The following is a 22,085-nucleotide window of genomic DNA, read 5'->3' on the forward strand; positions in this document are numbered from 1 at the left end:
CCGCCTATGGTGACGTCCATCTGTTTACTTGTGCTGTAATTTACATCCTCTGATGGACATTCATTTTTTATACACATTGGTACTGTTTACCTCTTTTTATTCATACACTTTATTCATGAAAGATTTTATAGTCTAGCTGGTTATCTCTGGTGTTGCTTTTTGGAAATCCCTTGGTCCACCCCTACTCCTTGTATACCCGCTTGGTTGTTCCCGTAGGGGCATTGTCTCTCCTTGTTTGGTTTTTGACACTTATTTAATCAAATAATGAGTTACTGAGAAAAGAACAGAAACTAGGAAGTTGGCCTGGAAAGCAGTCAATGAAGTATGCAGGACAGTCTGGGCACATCTCTTCCACCTAAAGTTAATAATAACTGCAATTACATTAGCTCACCTCATTGCTGACCATGCTTGTCTGATGTAGCAGAGCCTCAGACTGTCCCAGCAGTTCTGTCTCCATCTCATCCTCCTTCATCCAGAGCAGGGAAGCTTGGGACTTCACCATATGGGCTTCTATGGGGCCTCAAAGATAGGAAATACAGAAAAAAAGACCAAGAGGAAAGAATGCTTCATTTTAGTTCTTCTCCCTTCCCCACAACAAACGTCACATGGGGAAAAAAGCAGTCACAGAGGCACACTGCTGTCAAACAACAGGTTGTCAGCAGAAGCTGCTGTAACACAGTGGGAATTTTACCATCAGCTTTATCATATTAACTCCTATAAGAGATAGGACAAATGGGTAATGTAGCTTGGGAAGTACGAGACTCATTCTGCTTTAATCAGGTCCTGAATATCTGGATGCATCGGAAAGGCCTTAGAAGGATTTCTAAACCCCCTCATGAACAATGAATATGGAACTCCAGACACCGAAGCAGAAGGCTCCTCAATGCAAAGCACTGCCAGTGCCTCAGAAATGAGAGTACTGAGCTCCTCTTTATGAAACAATCTCAGTACCTTCAGATCATCCCCCTCTTCAGGAGGGAGCTCTCCTTCCTCTAACCGCTCCTTCAATGATGGCTCCTCTGAATAGCCAAGTTCACATCAGATAAGGAAGGAGAAGCAGAGATAACCTCATCTGCCCTTTCCTGAAGGTCTAAACGAGATGTTAGGAGCCGAAGGCGCAATGGAGTGAGAAACTGAAGCACTCTGCAGCAACTCTGACTGTCCCTGCTTCAGTAAATAGACCTGGTGTAAGAGCAATATAAACTCCGGAGAAAACAAAGATCCCGATGCAGCTGAATGCTTTGTCTGGCCCTGAGGCTGTAAAATGGTGGCTGTGCTCTGCAAGTGATTAGATAGAGGCTGTTCCTCACTGCCAGTCAGCCCTGACAAAATGGCACACATTCCCACGCTCTCTTGCACCAAAAACTGTGCACCAGCCCTGCTAGAGAGTCCAAAGACTCTGGCATATTCGGATGCTGCACCAAATCTGAAGATGTGCTGCTGACCATTTCCTCTGCATCCTGTGGGATTCTCAGTTTGCATGCACTGCAATGCCCTGATGCTGCCCAGCGGGTCCCACAGTAGGAAAACCGCTTAACTGCCTCCGCAGGAATTGTCATTCATCCCAACTGTCACAAGCACCGCACCACGTGGTCCCAAGCAATGAGTCAGGATCCCTCCCCTGCTCGAAGTAGAACCTCCAAACGGTTCCGAGTCAAACTTTAGTCGGACTTACTACTTCTGGCTGCTCCCCACAAGCTCGCAGTCGCCACAAAATCTTACCGTAGCTGAGTCAGAATCAGGACTGATATTCTTTCCCACACTCTCCAGTAAACCTTCTCTCTTTTTTTTTTTTTTTTTTTCTTAAGGCTGTTGTGCTAGAAAAGGAGAGCTTCACAGGAAGCTGGGGAGAGGTGAAGGGAAGGAAGAAGTAAATTCTAAGGGCACCAGAGACAGGGATCTGAACATCTCCAGATATAACTCTGCAGACTCAAGCCATCTGTAAAGCTCAACTGAAGACCAGTTGACCAACTGGACCATGAGAAAATCACTCAGAACCGGAGGCTGAAAAGTGTGTCCATCCACCTTCTGGAAATAGAAAATACTGAGGAGCTAGACTGGATGCCAAGAGAGATATGTCTCAGCTCAGTTTTCAATTCTCTATCTCCACTGGCTGGTTGATGGACACAACTATCCCACAGGTTCTGGAATAGTGGGAAGCTATGTAATGGAAAAACAGGTACCTACAGCAGGGTTTCCCAAACTGTGGGTCATGATCAGGTGGGCCCTCTACAGAGGTAAGAGCTCCACAACAGGGGTGGGAAGTGGGTTGCATGAGCATCTTCAGCACTAGGCATGGGTGCAGGTGCTGGCACAGCCACAGTGCATGATGGCACAGAGTAAGCTTGGTTTTTGCCATGCATGTACAGAGGAGCAATGGGACTCTCCCAGGACAGCTCCAGGAGGTCAAGGATGGTACTTTCTGGAACTGAGCAGAGCCTTGATTCTCCCTCACTCCTATCAGGCCAGTTCAGACTATATAGGAGCTTATCTACTATGTGCTGGAAACTGAGAACTACTGGCTAGCAATTGACTGCACAGGTCTCCTTATAGGGGCAAAGGCATAGACCACAAGTTCTCAGATTCTAGCACACAGCAGGAGAAAGTATTACCCATACATGTGGACTTGTCTGGAGGGACGATGAGGAAAGTTGGATTTAAAAAAGAAACCTGAAATAAAGAAAAAGCAAAGAGGCAAGAAACAAAACCCATCAGTGTATAATTAATAAGAATGTTACAATGTAAGAATTCCACAAAACAAAAGCCCTCAACATTCTTCTTGCAGTTTGATTCGCTGATGGAACCTGAATAGAATCTGATCTGCAGATCTCAAGATTTACCACCAAACATCTCACCACAGTCCCGAAAAGCTGGTTCCTTGACTCTGAAGAGATCTGAATGCTAAAGTTTAAGTTCTAAACATAGTTCTAAAACAGATTGGGAACCAGATGGAATAAAAATGGTGTTCTCCAAGTTTTATCCTTCCCTCTCCCCCAAACCCTACAGGGTCCTGACACTGTAAACTGCCACCATCACCCATCACTGGAGAACTACTTTAATATGATTAAGTGCACAAATGCTGAAGTTTTTATAATAAGCCACAGTGGATTATGATGATAATTACAAACACAGACCTCAAATCAGATCCAAACAGGTGGTGGAAGTTCACGTTCCAGAACTTGATCTCAGTGAAGAGGGAGCTAGTGATTGGGTTACAGAATTAGATTTCCTATTTCTCCTTAAGAACCAGGAATGTGACACTTACCTACGGTATTTTTGGACTGCATGGTGCTTGGGCACTGTGGTGTGATCACTGCAGCTTTATAGTCAATGAGATTTACTGAACTCCCTTCCATCAGTTCTGAATCTCCCATATTTACAGAAACCTATACAGAGGAAGAAGAGAGGCATTTGGCAGTTATAATAAGGGATGGGCTGTCACTTGAAATGAATTTTGTTTGCCAATAGTTCACATTGGCTCATTTTCGAAAGAGAAGGACACCCATCTTTCGACACAAATCGGAAGATGGGCGTCCTTCTCACAGGGTCGTCCAAATCGGTATAATCGAAAGCCAATTTTGGGCATCCCCACCTGCTTTCCATCGCGGGGACGCGGGGGGGGGGGGGGGGGGGGGTCGGAGGCGTAACGAAGGCAGGACTTGGGCGTGCCTAACACATGGGCGTCCTCGACCCATAATGGAAAAAAAAGGGCATCCCTGACGAGCACTTGGACGACTTTACCTGATCCTGTTTTTCTTTAAGACCAAGGCACAAAAAGGTGCCCAAACTGACCAGATGACCACCGGAGAGAATCAGGGATCACCTCCCCTTACTCCCCCAGTGGTCACTAACCCCCTCCCACCCTCAAAAAAAATCTTTAAAAATATTTTGTGCCAGCCTCAAATGTCATACTCAGGTCCATCACAGCAGTATGCAGGTCCCTTGAGCAGTTTTAGTGGGTGAAGGGCACTTCAGGCAGGTGGACCCAGGCCCATCCCCCCCTACCTGTTACTCTTGTGGTGGTAAATGTGAGCCCTCCAAAACCCACCAGAAACCCACTGTACCCACATCTAGGTGCCCCCTTCACCCCTAAGGGCTATGGTAGTGGTGTACAGTTGTGGGGAGTGGGTTTGGGGGGGCTCAGCACCTGGGAGCAATTTCAAGTCCACTGCAGTGCCCCCTAGGGTGCCCGGTTGGTGTCCTGGCATGTCAGGGGGACCAGTGCACTACGAATGCTGGCTCCTCCCATGACCAAAGGGCTTGCATTTGGTCGTTTCTGAGATGGGCGTCCTTGGTTTCCATTATCGCCGAAAATCAGAAACAACCAAGTCTAGGGACGACCATCTCTAAGGACGACCTAAATGTCAGATTTGGGTGTCCCCGACCGTATTATCAAAACGAAAGATGGACCTCCATCTTGTTTCAATAATATGGGTTTCCCCGCCCCTCCACTGGGACATTTTGCGAGGATGTCCTCAGCAAAACTTGGGCGTCCCTTTCGATTATGCCCTTCACTATGTGCATATGGTAGCGTACGTGATCGGTTACTCCGCTGTTTGGTGAAGCTAATGTGGGTGGGGCCAGAGCCTAAGTCCATAATTGTCTGACAACATTAGAAAGGTAGGTCAGCAAAATAGTTGCAGGAAATATATATTTACCCCCCAATATGCAAAACTAATTAACTGGCCAGGCGCCGTTCCTGGCTGGTTAAATGGCACTTAACAGCTATCTAGTGATATTCAGTGGAGAATAGCCGATTATCCCCTGCTGAATATTCCCGATTAGCGTCTAGGAGATAACTGGCTATATCAATATATAGCAATATAGCCAGCTATCCCCTAATATTCAATTCATACTTTAATCCTTACATCGAATATGATCTCTATAGTCGACGACCTAGGTGAAATTAGATCTTACCTGCTAATTTTCTTTCCTCTAGACCCTCCAGACCGGTCAAGACGCGTGGGTTATGTCCTCCTACCAGCAGAGGGAGACTGAGAAAACACTAAGCTTTTGAAGCCTGTATATATAACCTGTGCAGAACCTCCACTAGCCAGTATAACCCTGACAAAGCAGAGAAACAAAAAACACTAACAACAACTAGCAACCCTGTACGTGGTCACAGTAAACTGCAAAAACAAGAAACATCTTCCGCTTGCTCTTATGGAAACATGGTCCTTTGCCTTTGATAAAACAGTTGGGCTTCTACAGGTGGACTATCAAAGAAGAGCCCCACCTGTCCCAGACTCCTATCACAAAACAGAAATAAACAGTCTGCAATTAGAGAAACAACAATCTACAGCTGCCAAGAATTATCCAACAAACACACCTCCTGGCCTCCAATACAGACAGGGCGGGCTCTTGACCGGTCTGGAGGGTCTAGAGGAAAGAAAATTAGCAGGTAAGATCTAATTTCACCTTCCTCAGCGACCCTCCAGACCGGTCAAGACGCGTGGGACGTACCAGAGCAGTAACTAACTTACGGGAGGGACCTACTAAGGCCAGAGGTCAAAACTGCTGCCCCAAAGCGCACCTCGTCCTTTGCATGCACAGGAATCCTATAATGCTTCACACAGGAATGCAATGAAAACCAAACCGCAGCCCGACAAATATCTAACGGAGAAATCATATTATTCTCCGCCCACGAGGCTGCCATTCCCCTAGTGGAATGAGCAGACCAGCCCCTAGGCACCACAGGACCCTTCAAGTAAGCAGATGCAACTGCCTCCTTCAACCACCGTGCTATGGTCACCTTAGGAGCCGCTGCACCCTTCTTTGGGCCACCATGAAGAATGAACAAACGGTCAGAGGCTCTGAAGTCCTGAGTTCCAGAGAGATAACAACTCAAAACTCTCCTGACATCCAGCTTGGCAATACCACGCTGCTCCGAATCTCCAGCCATATCATCCAACACTGGCAGAGAGATGACCTGATTAACATGGAACTCGGAACCACCTTGGGCAAAAAAGGAAAGCACCATCCGCAACGAAACCTTTCCCTCAGAAAGGACAAAAATGGTTCCCTACAAGACAAAGCCTGAAGCTCTGAAACCCTCCGTGCTGAAGTAATCGCCACCAACAAGACCGTCTTTAAAGATAAATCCTTACAAGATGCCGATACCAGAGGCCCAAACGGAGGCCTGATCAAAGCATCCAAAACTAGCTTCAAATCCCACGGAGGCACCATCCGTCACTGAGGCGGACGCAGCAACTTAACACCCTTCAAAAAACGCACTACCTCAGGCACAGAAGCGAAGGACTTTCACTGAAGCTTCCCACGAAAACATGACAAAGCTGCCACCTGAACCTTCAGTGTAGACAAGGCCAGACCCCTATCAACACCATCGTGCAAAAATTCCAAAACTTCCGCCACCGAAGAGCGAAACGGCCGAACCCGATGGTCTTCACACCAGTGCTCAAAGATTCTCCAAACCCGGACATACGCCAAGGAAGTGGATCGTCTACGGGAACTCAACATCGTAGCAAAGCCACTGGACGAAAGCCCCTTCTTCAACTTGTGCCGCTCAAGAGCCAAGCCGTAAGCAAAAACCGAGCCGGATCCGGCATGATTATCGGGCCTTGACACAGAACTGATCCTAACACAGGCAGGGCCACCGCCCCTGCCAACCGCACCAGGTCTCCGTACCATGGTCGACGCCGCCAATCCGGAGCCACCAGAATCACCCGACCGGAGTGATGTTCGATGCGCTATATTACTCGACCGACTAACAGCCACGGAGGAAACACATACAGCCACTCCCGAGGCCAAGGCAACAGAAGAGCATCGATTCCCTCCGCTCGAGGGTCTCTTCAGCGACTGAAAAAATCTCTGAACTTGCGCATAGCGAGCCGTTGCCCTAAGATCTATCACCGAAAGTCCCCAGACCGACACAACTCGCTGGAACACTGACCGAAGAAAAGACCACTCTCTGGGATCTAGAGTGTGCCTGCTGCGATAAACTGCATCTATGTGACCTACCCCGGCCACATGCGCTGCCAAGAGAGCCTGAAGATGAGTTCAACTGCGCCACCAAGGCTCTTTGTCCCCCCTTGACGGTTGACATACACTACTGCCATGGCGTTGTCGCAGAGCACTCGGACTGCCTTGTGGCGAACTACCGACGGCAAGGCCTGGAGCGCCATCCGAATGGCCCGAGTTTCCAGCCGGTTGATGGACCACTCTGCTTCTGCCCGAGACCACCGGCCTTGAGCTACCTGACCGAGACAATGTGCCCCCAACCTTGCAGACTGGCATCCGTGACCATTACCAGCCCCTGTGGGGACTCCAACGGCATTCCTTTTCCCAAATTGCGCGGGTTGAGCCACCAGTGCAGAAAACACATCTCCAAGTCCTGCGACAGAGGGGACCAACGACTGAGCAGAGCTGACTGTACCTGACGCATGTGCGCCCTGGCCCACAGAACTACCTCTATGGTCGCCGCCATCAGGCCCAGGACCTGACGATAAGTACGGGCTGTCGGCGCCTTCTCTGCAAGGAACCGACGAATCGTACCCTGCAACTTGGAACCAAAAGGCTGCACGAAGGAAAGTGAAGATAAGCTTCCGTCAAATCCAGGGAAGTGAGAAACTCTCCTTTCCAGACCGCACCAGTGACCGACCGCAACGTCTCCATCCGGAAAGAGGGCACCTTGAGTGCCGTATTGACCCTTTTGAGATCTAAAATGGGACGAAAGTGTCCTCTTTCTTGTGGACCACAAAATAGATCAAATAGCACCCCGAGCGTTGCTGATCTGAAGGAACAGGAACCACGGCTCCCAATGCGAGCAGCCACCGCAGAGTGTCCCTCACTGCTGCCCTCTTGCTCCAAGACCGACAGAGGGATTCCAGAAACACTTCGGGAGAACAGCTTTCGAATTCCAGTGCATATCCGCCTCGAAACACCTCGAGAACCCACTGATCTGACCTGATTTGGGCCCAGCTCTGGTAAAACAGACTCAGCCGAGCCCCAACATGCACCAGAGCCTGAGCCCGCACACCTTCATTGGGAATTGCGGCCTGAATACTAACCTCCCGCGGAAAAGCCACGCCCTCCGCGACGACTCTCACGAAAGAACTGTGTGTGCTGGAAAAACCGACCCCTAGAGGTCCTACTACTATTAAACATTTCTATAGCGCTACTAGACTTACGCAGCTCTGTATAAATTAACATGAAAAGACAGTCCCTACTCAACAGAGCTTACAATCTAAATTGGACAGACGAACAGACAGCTAGGGGTAGGTCCCACTCGATCTGCCCGGCCTATACCGCTGAGCCTCCCTAAACCGTCCCCGAGAGGAACTAGCTCTGGCCCCTGCCTTGAACCGAAAATCTGGAGCCATAGAACCTTGGTATCACTAAGAGCTCACACTAACTTGTCCAAATCTTCTCCAAAGAGCATAGCTCCCTTAAGTGGCAGAGAACACAACTTAGCCTTAGAAGCCGCATCCGCGACCCAACCTTGTAAACCGAGGGCCCTACGCGCTCCCACAACCATAGCCATATTTTTGTCTGAAGTACGCAACAAATCATAAAATGCCTCAGACAAAAAGGATGAACCCATGTCCAAGTTGGCTAACTCCTGACCCCCCAGAAGAACCAACATCTACCGAATCATCCAGGAGCTTCTCGGCCCAACGAAAACATGCCCGAGCTACCAGACCCCCACAAACCGAGGCCTGCAGGGCTAGAGCCGACAAAACAAAACTACGCTTGAGAAAAGATCCCAACCTCCTATCCTGAGGATCACGGAGGGCCGTTCCTCCATCAACCGGGATAGCAGTAGCTATAATTACTGCCGTCACTACTGCATCTACCGTGGGAGCCTTAAAGGAATCCCTATCTTCCTGAGGGAGGGGATAAAGCCTCGCCATTGCCTTTGCCACCTTACACAGCAAATCCCATTCCTGACAAATCATCTCCCGGAGATCCTTGTTCATAGGGAAGGATCACGCCTGACGCTGAATGCCCTTCACCAACGGATCCTGGCCAGTTTCCCCCAAAGCCACCTCAGGACCAAACTGAAGGGTGGACGACACCCGATCTATGAGTTCTGACAGCTCATCTCTATGGAAAATCCGCACTACTGAAGGATCCTCTCCAGGAATCCAACAAGCCTGCTCCTGAGAGCCGTCAATTCCATCTGACTCCCCCAGATCACTAAGCGCAGCTTCTGCAGCGACAGGAGAAAAACAATGCCTGTCCTCTGACCACTCTAACCGCGGTCTCTCAGCCAAGACGGAAACAGCCCCCTCTTCCAATTGGGGGGGGGGGTGTCCCGATCTCCAGGCCTGATACCGCGTTCAGACAAAATCTGGAGGAAAGCCCACCATTCCTGGACCGTCATTAGGCCCTTTTGTGCCAAAAACGGAGGCCACAGGCCCAAAAACAGCTGGCTCCACGGGCCGCGTCGGACTCAAGATGGCGGCCATTCCCGCCGAAACTGTTCCCGCTGACAGCGGCCCTGCCTACGCTCCCGCTGACCCGGAGACTCCCAACACCATCGATCCCTCCGAGGTCAAGTCGGGGGGAGCCGCAGCCACCTTTATAGGCGCACCGCAAAGCTTACACTAAGCGCCCGGCGCCTCTACCCCTCGCCACGAGCACGCGCGACATCGGAGGAGCTGGGCCGCCATAAACCACGAGGGAAGGGAAAAGCTGTTCCGCAAACGCGCCAAACCAAAAACTCACTCACACTGCAAAAGCACTGAAGAAAGCGCTGCTCCCTCGTTCCAGCAAGGAATCGAAACCCCCGTTCGGTCCGCTGAAAATAAAGAAATAAATGCCCTTAAAGGCACAGTACTCCAACTCTGGCAGCTGGAAATTGTAAGGCACTCAAGGCTACAATACTGAGAAAGCAGCCGAGGCACAAAGCTGGCAAGCAAAATAAAATAGAATAACTTACCTTAAAGGCACAGTACTCTAACTCTGGCATCTGGAAATTGTAAGGCACTCAAGGCTACAATACTGAGAAAGCAGCCGAGGCACAAAGCTGCCAAGCAAACAGAAATAGAGAGCAGCACAGGGGGAGGGACCCAAACATAGGTGTAACACCCCAGGGGGAAAAACTGGGCCCCACAGGACCCAGGGCCCCAAAGCACTTTTTTTTTTTTTTTTTTTTTTACACACACGTACAGAGTACTGCAACAGAATAAAGTTTGGAAGGAAAAAATCCTACGACCCAATGACAAACTACCTCACCAGACTCTTGGAGACTGCACAGGCTGTCAACTGCTACCTCTGCTGAGACTGAGAAAATACTGGCTAGTGGAGGTTCTGCACAGGTTATATATACAGGCTTCAAAAGCTTAGTGTTTTCTCAGTCTCCCTCTGCTGGTAGGAGGACATAACCCACGCGTCTTGACCGGTCTGGAGGGTCGCTGAGGAAATGTATGTTACAATCCAATGTATTATTCAGGAACCTTCATGCAATACCATAATGTATTCTTCTTCTTTACCATGTATGTATGGACATGGTATATATATATACCATGACCTGTTCCATGTATATTACGTTCCATGTATGTTTGCACCTTAACGCAATACCATTTGTAATTCTGTTACCCGGAAATGGCAACCGCTATTACAGCAAATGTAAGCCACATTGAGCCTGCAAATTGGTGGGAAAATGTGGGATACAAATGCTACAAATAAATAAATAAATAAATAAGTGGCTACATGGGTCCAGTGGCGTTCCTAGGTTGCCTGACACCCGGGGCGGATGGCTGATGCGCCCCCCTCCCCCCCCGGGTGCAGTGCGGCCACACACACCCCCACCGGTGAAATTACACCCTCCCCCCCCCGGGTGCATTTTTACCTGCTGGGGGGGGGGGGGGGTGCCGCGCGCCTGTTAGCTGAGTCCGCTCGTTCCCTCCCTGCTGCTCCCTCTGCCCCGGAACAGGAAGTAACCTCTTTTGAACACAACAGAGACTTAGAAAACTGAACAAATAGATCTACAACAAGATCTCTACACTGAAACTAGCATACATGCTAGCAACATACCACACCTTGGTCACACACACAAAAACACAGACAAGGAGCCACAGATCACTAACATAGATATGAAATGGAAACCTCAAGAAGTCAGACTCTGCATGTACAGAAATACCACATCCCACTTGCAATACTAGAGAAACAGATATTGAAATACAAGATATCAAAGAAGGACACCTTCCACAGCTGACATACTCCAAATTAATAAATTCTGAATAAAATACTTTTCTACCTTTGTGGTCTGAGCATTTTATACGCTTTAAGCTCAATGGGTTCTTACATTCATTTCAACTGTGGCTATATGTCCAAACCACAACAAGTCTAATCCCTCCGAATGTTCCAAATCACGACAAAGACCTCTAACCAAGGTAGGGTAATTGGCAAAAAACAAGTTTGAATAAGAAGGAGTCAAAAGAATCCCCAGATATCGGATGCTATGCAATACCCAAGGAGTCAATGAGTGCCCGTGGCAAAGTAATGTTTAGAGCTTCTGATTTCTCATATTGATCTTGAACCCAGAAACCTCTGAGTAACTCTCGATGACACGCATGAGATTAGGAAAGGAAACAAGTGGGCGAGATAGAGAAAGGAGAACATCGTCCACAAAAAGAGCCATTTTGTATTCACAACCCGCTACAGAAATATCTGAGATATCTGGGTCTGAACGTACCTTAACCGCAAAGGGCTCCATGACCATGGCAAAGAACATAGGGAAGAGGGGGCAACCCTGATAAGTACCCCTGGTTAAGAACAAGGGGATCTTGCCAGGTACTTGTGACCTGGATTGGCCACTATTGGAAACAGGATGCTGAGCTTGATGGACCTTCAGTCTGTCCCAGTATAGCAATATTTATGTACTTAGTTTCCACCAATGATACGAACACAAGCTTTTGGGGAGGAGTAGAAAGCCTGAATCCACCCACAGAAATAAGGTCCCAAACCAAAAGTGATCCATTACCTTATACATAAAAAGCCAATGAACACGATCGAATGCCTTCCCAGCATCTAATCTGAGAGGACACATTGGAATCCGATCACGTTTAGCAAAATAGAGCAGATCGACCATCCTGCGAACATTATCCATGGCCTGACAGTGAGCCACAAAGCCCACCTGATCAGGATGCATTATAGAGGGCAAAACATTCACAAGACGATTAGCCAACACCTTTGCGAGGAGTTTAACATCAGCATTCAAAACAGAAATAGGTCGATAAGAAGCACACACAATCCAGGCCTCCATCATAGATGGAGGTAAAGCTGCCCCTGAGCGCACCTCATTAAGAAGTTCAGCCAACTTACCGAGGTCTGAATTTCCACTTGAATCCTGGACAAGTACTGACGCAGCTCTTTAGAAATACCACTCTTTATCAGGTGTGATCTTGTATCCACCAAAGAAAGAACCGAGTCCGAAGGGGAGAGAGGAGCCAGCGACACATGACACATAGACCATTTGGTGGCAGCATGCTCCGAACAGCATTTGCAGTCATTTTTCGTCGATGAAGAGGCTTTACTCATGATCCAGCAACACGAGCAACACAAATTCCACCGAGTAGGTAGCGGAAAAACCAAGGATGGAGCAAAATACTGCCGATATTAGTGTGGTAGAGGCAAGAGCGAAGGAGCTGGGCAGACATTCAGTGCTGTAACGTCACTTCCTCTGTCCAAAGCAGCCTGTTTTAATCGCTACGGTATTCCTACCGGCAGCGATCGAAGCATGTTGGAACAATGGACTGTGAAGAAGGGAAATGTATTTGTACTGGCCCAACCTAACCATCATTCTTGGTGCCTTCCATTTTCCCCATGGGGAAAAGTACATTCACTTTGGATAGCACACCTTTTTAAAGTAATTTCCCCATAGGCAAACATCTGAATATCCACAGAAATACACTTTAAAAAACTGCTCTCAGGGAAGAGATTCAATGCCTAATACATAAATGCAAAAGAGAATTATAGTGGTACATAACAGCAAATCCTGATGCAACTACCTAGCTCAGCCACCCATGTATAACTCATACTTGCTGTTTCTATATGAACTATACAACAGGGAAAAAATTACAGCAAAAGATGATTACATGACATCTGTAGCTCACATCTGCCTACATTAATGATCAGGTATACATGGTACACAGAAAGAAAACAAGTGTACCGTGGAAACTTGGGATCTCTTCAGCTTGTTACACATATGCAGGAGTTTATTCCATGGTGACAGAGCCTTCGGAACCTCTTCAGTTGGGGTATCTGGAAAGGCAAGTCCAAAATAATGAGATCTTTGTTAATGTCATCAAATACCACCTCAGGATTCTCCCTCCTTCCTTTGTCTGATACAGCCCCAAGCAGTTAGAAGTGACCTTCAACCAACTACACTACACTTACAATAGAAAGTGCCAATGCAATGAAATTTATTCTTACCTGTTAATTTCTTCTCCTCGTGACCTGCTAGACTAGTCCACACCAGTGGGTTATATCCCACGACTAGCAGATAGAGGTAGAGAAAAACATTTATTTTCTAGTGATATCACCTGAATAACAGCAGGTGTAGCCTGGAGCTATTCAGTATACATTTAACAAAGGCCCTTCAGATCACCCCATAGCGTCTTCTGAAACCTCTGCTCAAAACAGAATCAAACAACATTCACCCAATCTGAAGCTATAGAGGAGCTCTGAAAGAAACAGACCAGGGCCACCATGCCCACAAGCAATCAGTGGGCACTCTCAAATTCTAGTCTTCTTGGCGGGATGAAAAACTGGTGTAGCAGGACTCAATGAAAGAAAATTAACAGGTAAGAATAAATTTCACCTTCCTTACCGTCCAGCTAGACCAGTAGGGATGTACCAAAGCATATACATCTGGATGAGAGGAAGACAACGCCCTGCCAAAGGTGCTGTCACCTCTAGCCCTCAGATCTAATTTATAATGTTTCAGAAAGGAATGAAGAGAGGACCACACCACTGCCCGACAAAATGTCCTCTGGAGCAACAGACCAGAACAATCACAACAAGTGTGACAAAAGAAAGACCAGTAGACGATGTCTGAACTAACGCCTTTATTGTATCATCCAAGACTCGACACGAGTCGTGTTTCGGCCCACAAAGGCCTTCCTCGGGAGTCTTTATATGGATGTATGCTGTTATTAAGCTAAGCTTAATGTTATACAGGTGGTGTTCGATATCTTGCTGCTTTTTTCCCCAAAAAAACTCAGTAGAACGTTTGAACTTACAAGAGTGCAAACAGGACGTGCATCGGTTCAGTGTGGCTCTTTCTGTAGTTGACCACCAAATCCAGGCTCTCCAAGAGCCTGATGATTCAGGATGTCGCTGCCCAAGAGACCTCCTCTGAATAAGCCTGGATCAACCAGTCATCCAGGTATGGATGGACACGCACCACTTCTTTGTGGTATATCAAGAGTTTTAATAAACATAAACAAGACTTTGGAAAAGGTACATGGTGAGCCCAAATGGAAATCTTGAGAACTGGAAGTGTCTGCCCAACATACAGAACCTCAGAAACCACCTGCAGTCAGACAAATCAGAATGTGAAAATAAGCCTCTCCTAAGAAGGGTGGAGGGTCTCCATGTGAAACCAGGGACTATAAGGCAGTATTGACCCCACTGAGGTCCAGGATGGGATGGACGGAGTCCCCTTTCTTGAGGACTACAAAGTAGATGGAGTACTATCTCCTCTTCTGCTCCACCAGTGGAACCTCCTCCACCACTCCCAACAAAATGAGAGGTTCCACACTTCGCTTGAGGGGAAACCACGGGGGATACCATAAAGGCACTGGAAACAGGGGACATGAAATCTAAGGTATAACCTTTGTGAACAACATCCAGGACTCAGAGTCCACTTCTGGGCAAAAAGACTGAACTGACCTCCTACCAGAATCAGAGAGGAATGGGTTCCACTGCCCCCAGACAAAGCTGTCAGTTCATAGTCTCTTCTATCACTTGACATTTGAGGGAGCAGCCACCAGTTCCATGAGGCTGCCACTAGAGGTAGCAGAGGCCATTTTCAAAAGGAGACAGCACCAGACAGCAGCAAGTGGGCATCGCTCTTGCCTGATCTCCCCCTAGCAGAAGAAGACAAGTGGGAAGTCGACCGTGGACTCCAGAGACAAGAAGGACAACCTCGATACTTTAGAGAAGATTTATTGATAAAAAGTCTCGACACACAATATCGGAGGTCTGCATATACTTTTGCCTATAGAGCCCTTTCATCTAAATATAAAACATGGCCTTTTAGCACATACTGTTTGATGGTGCAGACCTCAAACTATTTGCACTTTTTGTTAAGTTAATTATAGCCTCATCTTATTTTATTTTTCAGATTGGCTAGCCCTTCTATTTTCCAGTATCGGTTTGCCTTCAGACAGCACCGCTGCATTTTTAGCATATTTGAAGTTTTGTTATCAATGTGGCTCTTTGACAATGCCAATTTAGACTGCTCAACCCAGTTGTCTGTTTATAACGATATATCATCTGACCACAGTAATGTGACATATATCACCCTCTGCACGTTATTTTAATTCTGTCCAAGAATTGCATGTTCTCTAAATGCAGCTTTTAAAAAAAATGAGGCAGAGATTTTTTAACTTTTCAAACAGTATATGCACAAAGCATGACAAGTATTGTTAACCATTCATAGCACTGCATTTTTTACCGTGCTACATTTCAGAGCACACACTTGATATTCTGTGTCAGTGCCCTCTATTTAGGATTTTACACTCTTTTAAGCTCTCAATTATGTAGTCACTATTTGTATCAGTATTAGCCGGGTTTGATTTTTTTAAATAACAAACCATCGACCTATTGGGTTTGTTTATTTATTTATTTATTGCATTTGTATCCCACATTTTCCCACCTATTTGCAGGCTCAATGTGGCTTACATAGTTTGTTATGGTATTGTCATTTCATGATAACAAAAAACTTAGTATTGTACAGAGATTAAGTAAAGGAAGAAAGAAGGAAGGTGTTATTTGGATGGTATGGAAGATGGACTTTAGTAATTGGGAATATTGGTGAGGTAATGTTGTAATAATTGGGAATATTGGTGAGGTAATGTTGTGAGGCTGTGGGTTCTCTTAGTAGGCCTTGTTGAAGAGATGAGTCTTCAAAGATTTGCGGAAGCTAGTTATTTCATCAATTGCTTTCAGGGCTGTAGGCAATGCATTCCACAGCTGCGTACTCATGTAAGAGAAGGTGGTGGCGTGTATCAGCTTGTATTTTAGTCCTTTACAGCTGGGGAAGTGGAGGTTGAGAAATTTGCGGGATGATCTTATGGCGTTCCTGGGAGGCAGGTCCACAAGGTTTAGCATGTAGATTGGGGCGTCTGCATGAATGATTTTGTGTACAATCGTGCAGATTTTGAACGCAATGCGTTCCTTAGGTGGGAGCCAATGAAGTTTCTCTCTTAAGGGTTTTGCACTTTCGTATTTGGTTTTTCCAAATATGAGTCTGGCGGCGGTATTCTGAGCTGTTTGGAGTTTTTTAATATTTTGTTCTTTGCAGCCAGCGTACAGTGTGTTGCAGTAGTCCAGATGGCTTATTACCATTGACTGTACATTTATTAACATGTTGGGATATTAATTTATATATGTTGTATCAGTTAAATTTCATGGTATTCTCTATGCACTCTGTTTTTTTCACTAACTTCATTTGATCATCATGCCCTTATTGGCAATTCATCTACACTGCATACTGTGTATGTATTCCAATAACTTTCAGTATATTTTTTGTAGACCTTTCCTTTGTATTTTTTGCATTGAAAAGATACTACTTTGGAGATTTTGTCATCCAGTTGTTATCAACAGGTTGATTCATTTACACATATATTACTCTTATTGTTTTCTATACATATATTATGGGCCCTAAGCTGCGTTATAAGCGCGTTAGCATTTTTAACGCGCGTTAACCATGTACGCACGTTAACCGTGTACACGCCTACAATATACCTATAGGCGCCTACATGGTTAGCGCATGCGCTAATTATAGGTGCGTTAAAAACACTAACGAACCTTAGTAAACAGGGCCTTAAGTTTGTTCATATTTATACATTCTCAGCTTTAATTATTGTCCTTTTTAGATACACAAGTCTTCCATCAATTTTCCATCCCAATATTCTAATTTATATTCTAATACTATAGTTTACATTTCAATACTATTGTTTATATTGATTTGGTTATTGTTTTGTATATGTTTACTTTTTAGACTCCTGAAGCAGGCCATAGGCCAAAACACAGTGCTGAGTCTTTATCAATAAATCTTCTCTAAAGTATCAAGGTTGTCCTTCTCATCTCTGGAGTCCACAGGTGGGCCTGGAATTAGGACTCAGGCCCACCCAACAGCAGCACACGTATTAGCGGTAGCAGGTGGGGATCCCAATCTCCGCCAGCAGAAGACTTCCCCCTGATGGTAATGAAAATGCTACTCTCAGGATACCGGCACCTGCACATGCTCAGTTTTCAGCGCATGCCTGCTGCAGAATGCTAAGGTGGAAAGAAGCGTTTTCCCGCCAGCTGAGATTTTTTTTTGGGTGGTGGGTGAAGGGGAGAACACTTGGTGCCCACCCACTTCTTGCCTAGGCCCACCCAAAATCTGTTGTCTGGCTACGCCCCTGCTGGAGTCCACAGTCGACTTCTCACTTGTCTTCTGCTAAAATTTCCCATGGGATTTCAGAGTTCTTCGCCTTGGTGGATTTCTGCTTAATCTCCCCCTAGACCACCAGGGACATCTCTAGGTAGGCCCAGAGGCCTGTAGCGGTAAGGGGGAGGGGCTGGGGCAGCTTTTAATTTTCTTTGCCGGGTAGCGACAATATTTAGCAGCACTGTCCAGTTAGCCTCACAAAAGTGATTTAAACGACCAGGAGCCTCTCCTGGTCATTTAAATCACTCTGAATATCTGACCCCATAGTATCTATTTTATTTAAATTCATTTGTAGATTGTCAATCCAACATCTGTGCTGGGAAACAATGCAACAAATATAATCAAGTTAAAAAAATATCACATATACTCCTGAGGTATTTCTATTGTATTTCCGTTCTCTCTCCTCCAGGAAGTAAATATTTGGATTCTTAAGAGGGCAGTTTTCATAGCCATTCCTGCAGGCACAACAGTAGACTCCCCTTTGAAATAGGATAGTTGTAACCTGTTCATTCTGTACACAAGTACAAGAAGGTGCGTTGTTCCATAATAAATGTAATTTTACCCCACACTTAGCAGAGGCATTCCTGGCAATAGGATTAAGGCAGGGACTGAAAATACAAAAGTATACATTTCTGTCAGAAGTACCAGCAGATTAAGGAAGAGAAAGTTTGAGTACTTTTTCCTTAGGCAATTTTCAAAGAAAGTATGTAAGCAGTTTTGCAGACAATGAGAATACTGCCCTTTAAGGCTTAAAGTGCAAGACTATGCACAATTTGGTTAGGCTTTTCTGAACTGCTTCGAAATACATCCTTCTGGAAACAGTCTCCAGAACTGGACAATATTCTAGACTGTTTCATTAGCGATCTGTGCAGAGATATTACCACCTTGTCATTTAGGAGCCCTTTTACTAAAGCTTAGCAAAACCCAATAAGGCAGAGAACAACCAGGTAAGTAAGTATCCTGTTATTTATTTGTTTACTTGCAATACCACAGCAAACTAAAAACTAAGGACTCAGACCTTTCTCCCGGGGCAATCCACTTTCAGTCCTACCAGACTGGGCAGACTGCACAGGCTGCTTGACTACCGTTTGCTGGAGACTGAGAACATATTGGCTGGCTGATAGTTGGCACTGTGCTCTTATACGTCTCAAAATTTTAGTGTTCTTAGTCTCCATCTGCTGGAAAGCAAGTATAACCCAAGCGCTAGCCTCTGGATTGGTCTGGAGGGCTGACAAGGAAATCTCAACTGGCAATTCTGAACCTTTATTACTGTATCCTTTTTACACTTCATCTCTGCTTTAATATTATTGCACAGCTTAGGAGCTGGTGAAAGAAAAAGAAAAAAAAAGGATACTGTCCCCATCAGGTCCTCTGCAGTTTTGTTAGAAAAACACTGAACAGATCTATCATGAGAACTGATCCCTGTGGTATTCTCTACATTCCCATTACCCACTGGTAAACCTCTTCTCATCATAGTGAATTCTATTTATCACTACTCTCTGCTCGCAATCATAGGGCACATTTATAATCCAGCATTTTTCTTAGTGAACTGGGTTTAAAATATTAAAAATAATAGAAAAGCAGGACTTCAGCTCAATTTCATGGCTTGATGTTTATGAGGCATTTTGTTCAAAGTTGCTATGAGAAACAATTTTTAATAATTGTTTATTAATGATCAAAGTACAACCTTTCCTTGACCCAACTGCTGTAGCTCCTATTCCTCTCACCTTTCAAAAGGCGCTCGCTCTCTTCTTCTGCACTGGAAACATCAGCAGATATCTCCAGGGATCCCATGGTCATAGCAAGACTATAGGCATCATCATTGGCACACAGGACCTGGGGACTTAAAAGAGTGAAGCCTGAGCAAGGGACAGGAACAAGTCAGTCAGTGATCCCACATTGCTTCTAGGGTAGTCTCAGTAACTACAGGTAATGATAAACATGTGAATCAGTCCTCATTTTGCATCTGTTTGAAAGCATTAGAAGCATTTCTCAATATGAGCAGCGCTTTCTCCCCTAGAATACCATGAAACAGTTTACTTGTTTCTTAGGATCTGGAGGTGGGTGCTCATCACTCTGCTAGTTATCCCTTCAACCCCACTATCAAACACTGCACTTCCTCCTCTGCTATTTCCAACCCAAAGCAGAACTTGACTCCACCTCTGCAAATGAGTCCACGCCATAAGAGACATGCAGGGCCAGTTCTGGTTTGAATTAAAACCTGACTGGTAGTGGGGTCACCAGGAAAAGAAAGGAAAACTCTGTTCTAGTGTTAAGTAATGAAGAACAGATTGGTCTGTTCTGGTTGGTATTTAGGAACATTCCATGGGAAATAGGTAAAGGCTGGATCCTGCACATTCCACCGTAAATTGGGTGCATCGGTGGATCCAGAGGCCGATCCAGCTCCCTTTTCTTCTCTGTCAACAATTTACCTGTGTCCTCTGGATCCTCCAGTGGCTTTTAAAGTGGAAAGCACAGAATCTGGGAGATCCAGAGGACCTGGCTTTCTTTTCTTCTACTTTAAAAGCTGCAGAGAGATTCACTTGGGTAAACTGCTGGCAAAGAAGAAAAAGGTTCCACCAGGAGGATCTGGTACATCTCCACCAACTCAAAAGCCCCATCCTCCAGATCCCCAAATGCACAGACATGATTTAAGGTGGAATGCACAGGATCCACCTTTTATTCCAATCTATGTCTTCAGAGAGCAGGTAAAAGTGAATTGATTTTTCACTCTTTCAAAAAGTATAAAGACCAGGGTAGACTCAATGAAAGTACATGGAAACACTTAACAAATAGGAGGGAGTATTTTTTCACTCAAAGAATAGTTAAGCTCTGGGACTTGTTGCTGGAGGATGTGGTAACACCGGTTAGCGTATCTGGACTGGAAGCAGGATTCTGACCTAGAGGGACCATTCATCTGACCCAGTATGGCTATTCATAGGTTCTTACCTAGGACATGCATAGAGATATAGGACATCAGATACAGAGTGAACTAAAACTAAGACTGACAGCAAGAAAAATGATAGTAAGTTGTGTCCTCAAAATAATCCTACATTTTAGTTTTAAAGGGCAAAGGACATATTTCTCATTTTAAGCTGAAACACTAAACCTTATGCTGTTTTTTTGGTTTGTTTGTTTGTTTTTGGAGAGGCAATACCCTCCTGGCTGTTCTCAAGCTCTTCCTGAGCTGGGGGTCCTCTACAACATATGTATGGTAAGTTAAAAGAAAGGCCCTGTCATTCTCAGCCTTACCTCGCCTGTTCCTCCACCTTGCTTTCTGCCTTCTCCCTCTGTTCTTTGTCAGGCTTCTCACTGCACGGTTCACCTGGGGCTGTCTCCACCAAACTTTTCCCCCTGTCCTCCCCCTCCTGTTTCTCCCCCTGCAGAGGCTCCTTCGGCTCTGAGGCTACTCCTGGATCCATCCAATCCTGGGAGTCTCCCATCCACAGTCCTGTGGCTTCCCCTAGCAATGGGGGTCCACCCAGGCTGACGGAGCCATCAGAACAAGACCCCAGACCCTCAAGCTTCATTGTTATTGGGCTGTGTCCCTGAGTCTCAGGGGCATCACCCTGCTCCTGGGGGTCCTGGGCCGGTCGGGGCCACTGCTTGGGGTCCCTCAGAGCCTCCCTGTCATCCCTATTCTGCAGGCGGCTCCTGCGGCCCACCAAGTTATGGAAGAGTTGGAGCATAGCTGACATGCTGAATTCTGGGATCTGTGCTGAACCCTCCTGCTGCAGCCAGCAGAACTTTCCAGAAACCCGCCTCCAGCAATGGAGGCAAAGCCGGGATGCTTGCTGTCAGCCAATCCCCTTTCTCCAAGGAGCTCTCAGCCAAACCCTGACAAACTCTATCTAACTTGTGAGGGAACTGTGAAGCAGACACTTATAGCCAATCTTCTTTCACCTAAGAACTTTCAGCCAATCAACTTTGAACACAGAGGGCAAACTGAAAACCAAGCCAATCCCTTTCTCCTGGAGCAGCTCTGAGATCTCAGTCTCCAAGCTCAGAACCCAAACAGTACATGCTCAGTTCCCTATAAGGAGGAAATCACTAGCCAATCCCCTTCTTCCCAAGAAACTCTTAGCCAATCCCCTGCCTTTGATCTTTAAGATCAAAATCTTAAGTTAGAATAGGCAGGCAGTCCACAGAATTTCCAGGGTGATCTTCCATCTCAGTGCATTGTGGTATTTCTAGTCCAGCTCTGTCCATTTCAAAGCTGAACTATAGGTGCCAAAACACAACAGCAGTGGTGAAAAAGCCATGAGTGACTGCTAGTCTCTTTCCAGAAACAGGGTCACAGGACAGCTGTGCTTAATGCTTTAAACTCTTTGCAGTGCAAATTCTTACTCACCCTTAAAGCAGCACGACCAAGTTACCCAAGTCCAGGAATGTCTTTTTAGGCCAGTCCTGGTGTTGAACTGACATCCCTAGTGTGATGTTTGCAGTCCCTGATTTC

Source organism: Microcaecilia unicolor, chromosome 12 (genome assembly GCF_901765095.1).
Source record: "Microcaecilia unicolor chromosome 12, aMicUni1.1, whole genome shotgun sequence".
NCBI lineage: Eukaryota > Metazoa > Chordata > Amphibia > Gymnophiona > Siphonopidae > Microcaecilia > Microcaecilia unicolor.